General features: G+C 53.1%; 1 protein-coding gene across 1 annotated transcript in view; it reads left to right on the forward strand.

The window, feature by feature from the left end:
- Positions 1–3,362: 3,362 nt before the first annotated feature.
- The window catches only part of LOC139279924 (uncharacterized), a 164,054-nt gene continuing 153,432 nt past the window's right edge, over positions 3,363–13,984 (forward strand). Inside the window, exon 1 of the mRNA XM_070899247.1 lies at positions 3,363–3,398. The gene's annotated coding sequence lies outside the window, so the exon portion shown is untranslated. The remainder of the gene's footprint in view (positions 3,399–13,984) is intronic.

Below are 13,984 nucleotides of genomic sequence, written 5' to 3' on the forward strand. Positions count from 1 at the left end.
ACCGGGAACGGATGCAGCATTCCCGGGACCGTGAGCGGATGCAGCATTTCCGGGACAGGGAATGTTGCAGCATACCTGGGACCGGTAACGGGTGCAGCATTCCCGGGACTGGAATTGGGTGCAGCATTCCCGGAACTGGGATCGGCTGCAGCATTCCGGGACTGGGATAATAAGAACATAAGAACATAAGAATTAGGAACAGGAGTAGGCCCTCTAGCTCCTTGAGACTGCTCTGCCATTCAACAAGATCATGACTGATCTGGCCGTGGACTCAGCTCCACTTACCCGCCTGCTCCCCGTAACCCTTAATTCCCTTATTGGTTAAAAATCTATCGATCTGTGACTTGAATACATTCAATGAGCTAGCCTCAACTGCTTCCTTGGGCAGAGAATTCCACAGATTCACAACCCTCTGGGAGAAGAAATTCCTTCTCAACTCGGTTTTAAATTGGCTCCCCCGTATTTTGAGGCTGTGCTCCCTAGTCTCCACCGACCAGTGGAAACAACCTCTCTGCCTCTAGCTTGTCTATCCCTTTCATTATTTTAAATGTTTCTATAAGATCACCCCTCATCCTTCTGAACTCCAACGAGTAAAGACCCAATCTATTCAATCTATCATCATAAGGTAACCCCCTCATCTCCGGAATCAGCCTAGTGAATCGTCTCTGTACCCCTTCCAAAGCCAGTATATCCTTCCTTAAGTAAGGTGACTAAAACTGCACGCAGTACTCCAGGTGAGGCCTCACCAATACCCTATACAGTTGCAGCAGGATCTCCCTGCTTTTGTACTCCATCCCTCTCGCAATGAAGGCCAACATTCCATTCGCCTTCCTGATTATCTGCTGCACCTGCAAACTAACGTTTTGGGATTCATGCACAAGGACCCCCAGGTCCCTCTACACCTCAGCATGTTGTAATTTCTCCCCATTCAAATAATATTCCCTTTTACTGTTTTTTTTCCCCAAGGTGGATGACCTCACACTTTCCGACATTGTATTCCATCTGCCAAACCTTAGCCCATTCGCTTAACCTATCCAAATCTCTTTGCAGCCTCTCTGTGTCCTCTACACAACCCGCTTTCCCACTAATCTTTGTGTCATCTGCAAATTTTGTTACACTACACTCTGTCCCCTCTTCCAGGTCATCTATATATATTGTAAACAGCTGTGGTCCCAGCACCGATCCCTGTGACACACACTAACCACCGATTTCCAACCTGAAAAGAACCCATTTATCCCGACTCTCTGCTTTCTGTTCGCCAGCCAATTCTCTATCCATGCTAATACATTTTCTCTGACTCCGCGTCCTTTATCTGCTGCAGTAACCTTTTGTGTGGCACCTTATCGAATGCCTTTTGGAAATTTAAATACACCAAATCCATCGGTACACCTCTATCCACCATGCTCGTTATATCCTCAAAGAATTCCAGTAAATTAGTTAAACATGATTTCCCCTTCATGAATCCATGCTGCGTCTGCTTGATTGCACTACTCCTATCTAGATGTCCCGCTATTTCTTCCTTAATGATAGTTTCAAGCATTTTCCCCACTACAGATGTTAAACTAACCGGCCTATAGTTACCTGCCTTTTGTCTGCCCCTTTTTTAAACAGAGGCGTTACATTAGCTGCTTTCCAATCCGCTGGTGCCTCCCCAGAGTCCAGAGAATTTTGGTAGATTATAACGAATGCATCTGCTATAACTCCGCCATCTCTTTTAATACCCTGGGATGCATTTCATCAGGACCAGGGGACTTGTCTACCTTGAGTCCCATTAGCCTGTCCAGCACTACCCCCCTAGTGATAGTGATTGGCTCAAGGTCCTCCTTTCCCACATTCCTGTGACCAGCAATTTTTGGCATGGTTTTTGTGTCTTCCACTGTGAAGACCGAAGCAAAATAATTGTTTAAGGTCTCAGCCATTTCCACATTTCCCATTATTAAATCCCCCTTCTCATCTTCTAAGGGACCAACATTTACTTTAGTCACTCTTTTCCGTTTTATATATCGGTAAAAGCTTTTACTATCTGTTTTTATGTTTTGCGCAAGTTTACCTTCGTAATCTATCTTTCCTTTCTTTATTGCTTTTCTAGTCATTCTTTGCTGTTATTTAAAATTTTCCCAATCTTCTAGTTTCCCACTAACCTTGGCCATCTTATACGCATTGGTCTTTAATTTGATACTCTCCTTTATTTCCTTGGTTATCCACGGATGGTTATCCCTTCTCTTATCGCCCCTCTTTTTCACTGGAATATATTTTTGTTGCGCACTATGAAAGAGCTCCTTAAAAGTCCTCCACTGTTCCTCAATTGTGCCACCATTTAGTCTGTGTTTCCAGTCTACTTTAGCCAACTCTGCCCTCATCCCACTGTTGTCCCCTTTGTTTAAGCATAGTACGCTCGTTTCTGACACAAATTCCTCACCCTCAATCTATATTACAAATTCAACCATACTATGATCACTCATTCCGAGAGGATCTTTTACTGGGAGATCGTTTATTTTTCCTGTCTCATTGCACAGGACCAGATCTAAGATAGCTTGCATCCTTGTAGGTTCTGTAACATACTGTTCTAAGAAACAATCCCGTATGCATTCTATGATCGGGTGCAGCGTTCCCGGGACTGGGATCCTGTGCAGCGTTCCGGGATTGAGTGCAGCATTCCTGGGACTGGGAACGGGTGCAGTGTTCCCGGGACCGGATAGGGATGCAGCTTTCCTGGTATCGGGTACAGGTGCAGCGTTCCCGGGACCGGTAACGGGGGCAGCATTCCCGGGACCGGGAATGGATGCAGCGTTCCTGGGACAAGGAGCGGGTGCAGCATTTCAGGGACTGGGAACGGGTGCAGCATTCCTGGGACTGGGATCAGGTGCAGCATTCCCGGGACTGGGATCCTGTGCAGCGTTCCCGGATTGGGTGCAGCGTTCCTTGGACTGGGAACGTGTGCAGCGTTCCCGGGACCGGGTAGATACGCAGCATTCCCGGGACCGGTAACGAGAGCAGCATTCCTGGGACAGGTAACGGGAGCAGCATTCCAGGGACCAGGAATGGATGCAGCATTCCTGGGACAGGGAATGGGTGCAGCATTTCAGGGACTGGGATCAGGTGCAGCATTCCCGGGACTGGGAATGGATGTAGTATCCCAGGACTGGAATCGGATGCATCATTCCAGGGACTGGGAACAGGTGCAGCATTCCCGGGTATTCTGCAGGTTGGTGCGACCAGCTTTGTGACGTCACTGAGCAGGCTCCGCCCCGCGGCTCCCCGAGGTCACGTGCTGCCGGCAGCAGAGGACGCGGCCGTGCGGAGGTGAGAGCGCGCATGCGGGCATCGAGTGCACGGCGGGCCGCGCGGGAACTGCAGCCTCGGGGGAGCGCGCCGATGGAATATCGACTGAAGAAAAAGTGAGAGGGGACAGGGTGAGAGAGGGTGTGGTGAGAGGGGGCGGGCTGGGGTGAGAGGGACGGGATGGATTGGGCAGGGTGTGTTTGTTGAGAGGGGTCGGTGTGGTGGGCGGGACGGAGAGAGAGGGCGGGATGAGACGGGGCGGGTTACGGTGAGGGTGTAGAGTGGGCTGAGAGGGGACGCGATGAGAGTGGGTGGAGCGGGGTGAGGTGAGGGGGTGCAGCAGGCTATGATGAGGGGGTGGGCTTTGAGGGGGGCGAGGGTACCGTCTTTGGGTGAGTGGAGTGTGGGCTGGGAATGAGCTGACCCGGTATCGGAGGGAGAGGTGGGGCCGTGCCTGCTATTACCATAAGCCTGGAATCTGCTTCCTTTTGTTGCCGGTATTGAACGCTTCGATAAGGCAGAGTTTTATAATAGAATCACAGAATGACACAGCACAGAAGGAGGCCATTCGGCCCATCGTGCCCGTGCCGGTTCTTTGAAAGTACTGTCCAATCAATGCCACTCACCTCTTTTCCCATCGCCCTGTAAATTTCCCCCCCCCTCTCTTCCGCGCCAGGGTGTCCTTGGAGATGGAGCACGCGGTGTCCACCGGTACGCTCGCGGCCTTCCGCGAGAGGTGGGCGCCGGAGGGATTGGAGTGCATCGTTACCCCCGGCAACCAAATTTTAATTTAACTTGATATGTTTTAAAGTTTAATTTGTTTTAATTGCCAGATTTTTAGTGTCCCCCTCCCCTTTTATAGGGGGCACTTGTAAAATATATGGTTTTAATGCCCCCCCCAAAAAAATCACAAAATACCCCACAAAAAAAACAAAAAAAAGAAACAAAAAATGTTTTTAAAAAGGGGCAGTGAAGTGTCTGGAGTGTCCCCCAGATCGGGGGGGCACTTGATCTAATGTGTATTTTGTTCCCCCAAAAAGAGTTGTAAATTTCCCGCCTTTGAGTATTTATCCTATTTCCTTTTGAATGTTAGGTCTATCACCCTTTCAGGCAGTGTATTCCACATCACACCACTCGTTGTGTGATTTTTTTTCCTCATGTCGACTTTGGTTCTTTTGCCAATCCCCATAAATCTGTGCCCTCTGGTTCCGAACCATTCTGCCACGGGAAACAGTTTCTCCTTATTTACTCTCATGAAAACCATGATTTGAAAACCTCCCTCATATCTCTTGACCTTCTCTGCTGTAAGGACAATACCAGCCTCTCCAGTCTATCCACTTAACTGAAGTCACTCATCCCTGGTACCATTCTAGTAAAACGCCTCTGTACATGGCCTTGACATCCTTTCCGAAATGTGGTTCTCAAAATTGGCCACAATACTCCAGCTGGGGCCTAACCAGTGTTTTATAAAAGTTTAGCATAACTTCCTTGCCTTTATACTCTATGGGCTGGATTTTCTAGTCCTTTGCGCTCGGGGTTACACCCTGAAGCGGTGTGAAAGGCGGCAGTAAGGTCTCCAGCGCCTCGCGTGATCTTCCGGTCGGGTTTTGCGGCGGCGCAGAGCAGCACTGCCGGGGAGAGCTGCGCCGGGTTTACAACACCCCTGGTTGCGACACCGGCGCGAGTTTTGACTCTTGCCCGACCCGTCCGCCCGGAAGTGCGCCCGCAATGACCGCCTGGGAAATCGGGGTGGTCCTGCGATCCCGGCGGTGGACAGGAAGGTAATGGACTCCAAAAATAAGTGCCAGTGTTTTTTGTTTTACATTTTTTGTGTGATTTGTGTTGCGGTGGTGTGGGCAATGTTATAGGAATGTTTCCGAGCTATTTTTTCCCCCTCCCCCCAGGGCCTCTCTTCGGAGCACTTCCAGCCCGGCTCTTTAGCTCGGGAGTTTCCCTCCCTTGCGCCGAGAGGTGTACAACGCCTCCCTTAGCGCTGTGCTCCCTGATGCCCAAAACGTAACTACCAAAGCGCAAACTATTCCTGGCCGCTAACTTTCCCGCCGTGCCGCCATTATCGCCCCGAAAACAGAAAAGCCAAAAATCCAGCCCATAATATGCCTCGATTAATAAAAACCAGCTGAAATAAAATATTCTATTTTATGTTGAAATGCTTGGCTTGTTGAAGAAAGATGAGAAGGTCCAGCAGGGAGTAAACATGCAGGAACCCCAATTATTTGGCACCATCTCATCTGATCTGATATGGTGATGGAAGATAGGAGAGCTTATATACATGATAGACATTAAGCCAGCCTCTACAGTATTGGGGTGCTGCTAACTGTCACTGGAGACTCTGAACCCAATCCCATTCCCAGCTCCAGGTGTGGTCAGTGGTTAATATTCTGCAAACCTGTTCATGATTCTTCCTGTGGGCAACTTTGATTGTTGACACTGAGATAGCACAACCAATATCAGTTATAACCAAACGGGGCTGGGCATGACAGGATATCACCATTTTGCTCTTCCCTCCACCAGCTCCCGCAGATTTCTCCCCACTCCTTTGGGTCTTATTGTACAGCCCCATCATCCTGGGCTTAGCCTTGCATGCTATTTTTTCCAAGCATGAACTCATGCTCTCACCTTGTGAGGGTTCCCATCTTAAGTGCTGCCGACTGTTATCTTTTTGCTATAACACGTTCTGCTACTGCCCATAGGCCACTCCTTATCTGTACTTTACCGTCAGTCATTTTGTCCTCCCAATATTTTCTTTGCATGGTGTTTCAAAGGCATTCAATCTCCTTTGCCTCTGTCAGGGTCCAGGCCTCAGCGGAATACAGATGTGTCATCTGGACACAGGTAAATGGGGCTGAGGTATAGTTTACTCCTGCCCCTATCTGTCTCCTTTCCCCATTTCATGATTCTATTCTCCAGATTGGTTTCCATGGTTTGTAACCACATATTTGCAGCCAGAGCAATGCATTCTTTAGCTTTTAAAGTAGGTAACTCCCACACCTCATCACTATCAATGTCCACTTTTCTTATTCTTCTTTTGTCCTTCTATGTGCATCATTGTACTGTCGAGGTAAGATGTTGGTCTTCGGGAAGCTATGCTATACCTTCAGGTGGATTGTTCTTTCTTCTCATTGCCTTGACATGGTAATGAATAACATATTTGAGGAGACATTTTGGAAGGATGCTATCCATGTTGGTGGAAAACAAAGGCATTTTGGATGGCCATTGGCAACTTTTCTACTTGGACAAGATTGTGATTGGAATGGCTCTAGCATTTTCTGAATTATATTTGATGGAAAACATGACTTGAAATTATTATGTGCCAAGTGTTTTCATGGCACCTGACCAGTTGAATGACCTCTGCAAAGATTTTGTTAAAGATTGCTTTCTGGAAAGTCCCTCAGTAATTTGCTGGATGGGTGCACCTCATGGTGTGGGACTAAGTCATGCAGACCAGGAAGTTCCTGAGTTTAATCCCTGCCCTCTGCTGAGTTCGGTAATGTCAGAGTGGTTGAGTCGCTGGAGAAATACCACCAACGATATCGCCGCAAGATCATACAAATCCCATGGGAGAACAGACACACCAACGTTAGCGTCCTCGACCAGGCCAACATCCCCAGCATTGAAGCACTGACCGCACTTGATCAGCTCCGCTGGGCGGGCCACATTGTCCGAATGCCAGACACTAGGCTTCCAAAGCAAGTGCACTACTTGGAAATCCTTCACGGCAAACGAGCCAAAGGTGGGCAGAGGAAACGTTACAAGAACACCCTCAAAGCCTCCCTGATAAAGTGCAACATCCCCACCGACACCTGGGAGTCCCTGGCCAAAGACCACCCTAATTGGAGGAAGTGCATCCGGGAGGGCGCTGAGCACCTCAACTCTCATCGCCAAGAGCATGCAGAAATCAAGCGCAGGCAGCGGAAAGAGCGTGCGGCAAATCCCTTCCCTCAATGACTATCTGTCCCTCCTATGACAGGGGCTGTGGTTCTCGTATTGGACTGTTCAGCCACCTAAGAACTCATTTTTAGAGTGGAAGCAAGTCTTCCTCGATTCCGAGGGACTGCCAACGGGCGCAGCATTCCCTGGACTTTGAACGGTTGCAGCATTCCCTGGACTGGGAACAATGCAGCATTCCCGGGACTGGGAACGGGTGCAGCATACGCGGGACTGGAAATGGGTGCAGCATTCCTGGGACTGGGAATGGATGCAGCATTCTCGGGACTGGGAACGGGTGAAGCATTCCCAGGACTGGGAACAGGTGCAGCATTCCTAGGGACTGGGAACAGGTGCAGCATTCCCGGGACTAGGAACGGGTGCAGCATTCCTGTACTGGGAACGGGTGCAGCCTTCCCGGGACTGGGAAGGGATGCATTCTTCCTGGGAATGGGAATGGGTGCAGCGTTCCCGGGACTGGTAACGGGTGCAGCTTTCTCGGGACTGGGATCAGGTGCTGCATTCCCGAGACTGGGAACAGATGCAACGTTCCCAGGACTGAGAACAGACGCTGCGTTACCTGGAATGGGACCAGACGCTGTATCTCGGAAGTGGGAACAGACGCAGCATCCCGCGACTGGTAACCGCTGCAGTATTCCCGGGACTGGGAACGGATGCAGCATTCCCGGGACTGGGAACAGATGCAGTATTCCCGCGGCTTGGAGCAGATGCAGTATTCTCGGGACTGGGAACGGATGCAGTTTTCCCAGAACTGGAACAGATGCAGCATTACCGGGACTGGGAACATTTGCAGCATTTCCTGGACTGGGAACTGGTGAATCATTCCAGGGACTGCGAACGGATGCAGCTATCCCGGGACTCGGAACAGATGCAGTATTCCAGGGACTGAGAACAGATTCAGTATTCCCGGGACTGGAACAGATGCAGCATTTCCGGGACTTGGAACATTTGCATCATTCCCGGGACTGGGAGCAGATGCAGCATTCCCGGGACTGGGAATGGGTGCAGCGTTCTTGGAACTGGGAACGGATGCAGTGTTCCCGGGACTCGAAACGGGTGCAGTGTTCCCTGGACTGGGAACAGGTGCAGCATTCTCGGGACTGGGAATGGGTGCAGCATTCCCGGGTCTGGGAACGTATGCAGCATTCAGAGGACTGGGAGAAGAAGCAAGTTCCCGAGACTGGGAACAGACACAGCGTTCCTAGGACTTGGAATGGCTGCAGCGTTCCAGGGACTGGGAACGTGTGCAGCGTTCCTGGGACTGGAAAGGGTTGCAGCATTCTCGGGACTGGGAAGGGATGCAGCATTATCGAGACTGGGAACGAGTGCAGCATTCCTGGGTCAGCGAACGAGTGCAACATTCCCGGGACTGGAAACAGGTGCAGCATACACAGGACTAGGAACGGGTGAAGCATTCCTGGGACTGAGAACGGGTGCAGCATTCCCGGGACTGGGAAAGAATGCAGTATTTTGGGACTGGGAACGGATGCAACATTCCCGGGACTGTGGAACGGAAGCAGCATCCTGGGATTGGAAATGGGTGCAGCGTTCCCAGGACTGGGAAGGGGTGCAGCATTCCCGGGACTGGGAAAGAATGCAGCATTCCTTGGACTAGGAACGGGTGCAACATTCCCGGGACTGGAAACGGGTGCAGCATACCCGGGACAGGAAACGGGTGCAGAAATCCTGGGATTGCAAATGGGTGCAGCATTCCCGTGGTTGAGAATGGAAGCAGCGTTCCCGGGACTGGGAACAGGTGCAGCGTTCTTGAGACTGGGAACGGGTGCAGCGTTCCCAAGACTTGGAAGGGGTCCGCATTCCCGGGACTGGGAGGGGTGCAGCATTCCTGGGAATGGGAACGGGTGCAGCATTCCCGGGACTTGGAAACAATGCAGTATTTTGGGACTGGGAACGGATGCAGCATTCCCGGGACTGGGAACAGAAGCAGCATCCATGGATTGGAAATGGGTGCAGCGTTCCCGGGACTGGGAAGGGGTGCAGCATTCCCGGGACTGGGAAAGAATGCAGCATTCCTTGGACTAGGAACGGGTGCAGCATTCCCGGGACGGGGAATGGTTGCAGCATTGCCGGGGCTGGGAACGGGTGCAGTATACCCGGGACAGGAAACGGGTGCAGAATTCCTGGGATTGGGAAGGAATGCAGCATTCTCAGGACTGGGAACGGGTGCAGCATTCCCAGGATTGGGAACAGATGCAGCATTCCCGGGACGGGGAATGGTTGCAGCATTGCCGGGGCTGGGAATGGGTGCAGCATTCCCAGGGACTGGGAACAGAAGCAGCATTCCTGGGGACTGGGAACAGATGCAGAATTCCTGGGACTAGGAATATCCGTAGTATTCCTGGGACTGGATACAGATGCAGCATTTCCGGGACTGGGAACAGATGCAGCATTCCCGGAACTGGGAATGGGTGCAGCGTTCTCGGGACTGGGAATGGGTGCAGCATTCCCCAGACTGGGAGAAGATGCAGCATTCCCGGAATTGGGAACGGATGCAGCATTGCAGGGACTGGGAGCGGAAGCAGCATCCCGGGACTGGGAACAGACGCAGTACTCCCGGGATTGGAAATGGTGCAGCATTCCCGGGGCTGGGAATGGACGCAGAATTCCCAGGCCTGGGAACAGGTGCAGCAATCCTGGGACTGGGAACATGTGCGGTGCTCCTGGACTGGGAAGGGCTGCAGCATTCTTGGGACTGGGAAGGGATGCAGCCTTCCTGAGACTTGCAACGGGGGCAGCATTCCTGAGACTAGGAACGGGTGCAGCGTTCCCGAGAATTGGAAGGCGTCAGCATTCCCGGGACTGGGAAGGGGTGCAGCATTCCTTGGACTGGGAACGGATGCAGCATTCCCGGGACTGGGAACGGATGCAGCATTCCCGGGACTGGGAACGGAAGCAGCATCCCGGGACTGGGAACGGATGCAGCAATCCCAAGACTGGGAAGGGATACAGCATTCTCAGGATTGGGAACGGTTGCAGCAATCCCAGGACTAGGAACAGACGCAGCATTCCCGTGACAGGAAATGGGTGCAGAATTCCTGGGATTGGGAAGGAATGCAGCATTCTCAGGACTGGGAACAGGTGCAGCATTCCCAGGACTGGGAACAGATGCAGCATTCCCGGGACGGGGAATGGTTGCAGCATTGCCGGGGCTGGGAACGGGTGCAGCATTCCCAGGGACTGGGAACAGAAGCAGCATTCCCGGGGACTGAGAACAGATGCAGAATTCCTGGGACTAGGAATATCTGTAGTATTCCTGGGACTGGATACAGATGCAGCATTTCCGGGACTGGGATCAGATGCAGCATTCCTGGAACTGGGAATGGGTGCAGCGTTCTCGGGACTGGGAATGGGTGCAGCATTCCCCAGACTGGGAGAAGATGCAGCATTCCCGGAATTGGGAACGGATGCAGCATTGCAGGGACTGGGAGCGGAATCAGCATCCCGGGACTGGGAACAGACGCAGTACTCCCGGGATTGGAAATGGTGCAGCATTCCCGGGGCTGGGAATGGACGCAGCATTCCCGGGCCTGGAACAGGTGCAGCAATCCTGGGACTGGGAACGTGTGCGGTGCTCCTGGACTGGGAAGGGCTGCAGCATTCTTGGGACTGGGAAGGGATGCAGCCTTCCTGAGACTTGCAACGGGGGCAGCATTCCTGAGACTAGGAACGGGTGCAGCCTTCCCGAGAATTGCAAGGCGTCAGCATTCCCGGGACTGGGAAGGGGTGCAGCATTCCTGGGACTGGGAATGGGTGCAGCATTCCCGGGACTGGGAACGGAAGCAGCATCCCGGGACTGGGAACGGATGCAGCAATCCCAAGACTGGGAAGGGATACAGCATTCTCAGGATTGGGAATGGTTGCAGCAATCCCAGGACTAGGAACAGACGCCGCATTCCCGTGACGGGAAATGGGTGCAGAATTCCTGGGATTGGGAAGGAATGCAGCATTCTCAGGACTGGGAACAGGTGCAGCATTCCCAGGACTGGGAACAGATGCAGCATTCCCGGGACTGGGAATGGGTGCAGCATTGCCGGGGCTGGGAACGGGTGCAGCATTCCCAGTGACTGGGAACAGAAGCAGCATTCCCGGGGACTGGGAACAGATGCAGAATTCCTTGGACTAGGAATATCTGTAGTATTCCTTGGACTGGATACAGAATCAGCATTTCCGGAATTGGGAACGGATGCAGCTTTCCCGGAACTGGGAATGGGTGCAGCGTTCTCAGGACTGGGAATGGGTGCAACATTCCCCAGACTGGGAGAAGATGCAGCATTCTCGGAATTGGGAATGGATGCAGCATTCCAGGGACTGGGAGTGGAAGCAGCATCCCGGGACTGGGAATGGACGCAGTACTCCCGGGATTGGAAATGGGTGCAGCATTCCCGGGGCTGGGAATGGACGCAGCATTCCCGGGCCTGGGAACAGGTGCAGCAATCTTGGGACTGGGAACGTGTGCGGTGTTCCTAGACTGGGAAGGGCTGCAGCATTCTCGGGACTGTGAAGGGATGCAGCCTTCCTGAGACTTGCAACAGGGGCAGCATTCCTGAGACTAGGAACGGGTGCAGCGTTCCCGAGAATTGGAAGGCGTCAGCATTCCCGGGACTGGGAAGGGGTGCAGCATTCCCGGGACTGGGAAAGAATGCAGTATTTTGGGACTGGGAACGGATGCAGCATTCCCGGGACTGGGAACGGAAGCAGCATCCCGGGACTGGGAACGGAAGCAGCAATCCCAGGACTGGGAAGGGATACAGCATTCTCAGGATTGGAAATGGTTGCATCAATCCCAGGACTAGGAACAGATGCAGCATTCCCGGGGCTGGGAACGGGTGCAGCATTCTGGGGGACTGGGAACGGATGCAGCATTCCCGGGGACTAGGAACGGATGCAGCATTCCCGGGACAGCAACCGTGTGCAGCATTCCCGAGACTGGGAATGGATACAGTGTTCTTGGGATTGGGAACGGATGCAGCGCTCCCAAGATTGGGAATAGACGCAGCGTTCCAGGGATTGGGAACAGGTGCAGCTTTCAAGGGACTGGGAACGTGTGCAGCGTTCCCGGGACTGGGATGGGATGCAGCATTCTTGGGACTGGGAAGGGATGCACCATTCCTGAGACTGGCAACAGGGGCGGCGTTCCCGAAACTGGGAACGGGTGCAGCATTCCCGCGACTGGGAACGAGTGCAGCATTCCTGGGACTAGGAATGGATGCAGTATCCCGGGACTGGGACCGGATGCAGCATTCCCATAACTGGGAATTGGTGCAGCATTCCCGGGACTGGTAATGGTGCAGCATTCCTGGGACTGGGAACGGATGCAACATTCCCGGGACTGGGAACAGGTGAAGCATTTCCGCGACTGGGAATGGATGCAGCATTCCCAGGACTGGGAACAGGTGCAGCATTACCGGGGATGGGAACGGGCGCAGCATTCCTTGGACTTTGAATGGTTGCAGCATTCCCTGGACTGGGAACGATGCAGCATTCCCGGGACTGGGAACGGGTGCTGCATTCACGGGTCTGGGAACAGATGCAGCATTCCTGGGACTGGGAACAGATGCAGTATTCTGGGGACTGGGAACAGATGCAGCGTTCCCGGGACTGGGAACGGGTGCAGCGTTCCCGGGACTGGGAACGGGTGCAGCGTTGCTGGGACTGGGAACAGGTGCAGCATTCCTGAGACTGGGAATGGGTGCAGCAATCCGGGACTGGTAACGGATGCAGAATTCCAGTGACTGGGAGAAAATGCAGCGTTCCTGGGACTGGGAACGGACGCAGCTTTCCCGGTACTGGGAACGGGTGCAGAATTCCCAGGACTGGGAACAAACGCAGCGTTCCTGGGATTGGAAATGCGAGCAGCATTCCTGGGACTGGGAAGAGATGCTGCGTTCCAGAGACTGGCAACATGGGCAGCATTCCCAAGACTGGGAACGGGTGCAGCATTCCGAAGACTGGGAAGGGATGCAGCATTCCTGGGACTCGGAAAGTGTGCAGCATTCCCTGGACTGGGAACGGGTGCAGCATACGCGGGACTGGAAATGGGTGCAGCATTCCTGGGACTGGGAATGGATGCAGCATTCTCGTAACTGGGAACGGGTGAAGCATTCCCAGGACTGGGAACAGGTGCAGCATTCCCGGGACTGGGAACAGGTGCAGCATTCCCGGGACTAGGAATGGGTGCAGCATTCCTGTACTGGGAACGGGTGCAGCATTCCTGGGACTGGCAATGTGTGAAGCATACCCGTGACTGGCAACAGGTGCCGTTTTCCCGGTACTGGGAAGGGGTGCATCCTTCCTGGGAATGGGAATGGATGCCGCGTTACCGGGACTGGTAATGCGTGCAGCTTTCTCGGGACTGGGATCAGGTGCTGCATTCCCGAGACTGGGAACAGATGCAACGTTCCCAGGACTGAGAACAGACGCTGCGTTACCTGGAATGGGAACAGACGCTGTATCTCGGAAGTGGGAACAGACGCAGCATCCCGCGACTGGTAACCGGTGCAGTATTCCCGGCACTGGGAACGGATGCAGCATTCCCGGGACTGGGAACGGATGCAGTATTCCCAGAACTGGAACAGATGCAGCATTACCGGGACTGGGAACATTTGCAGCATTTCCTGGATTGGGAACGGGTGAAGCATTCCCGGGACTGCGAACGGATGCAGCTATCCCGGGACTCGGAACAGATGCAGTATTCCAGGGACTGAGAACAGGTGCA

The sequence above is a fragment of the Pristiophorus japonicus genome, chromosome 14, assembly GCF_044704955.1.
Source record: "Pristiophorus japonicus isolate sPriJap1 chromosome 14, sPriJap1.hap1, whole genome shotgun sequence".
Taxonomy (NCBI): Eukaryota; Metazoa; Chordata; class Chondrichthyes; family Pristiophoridae; genus Pristiophorus; species Pristiophorus japonicus.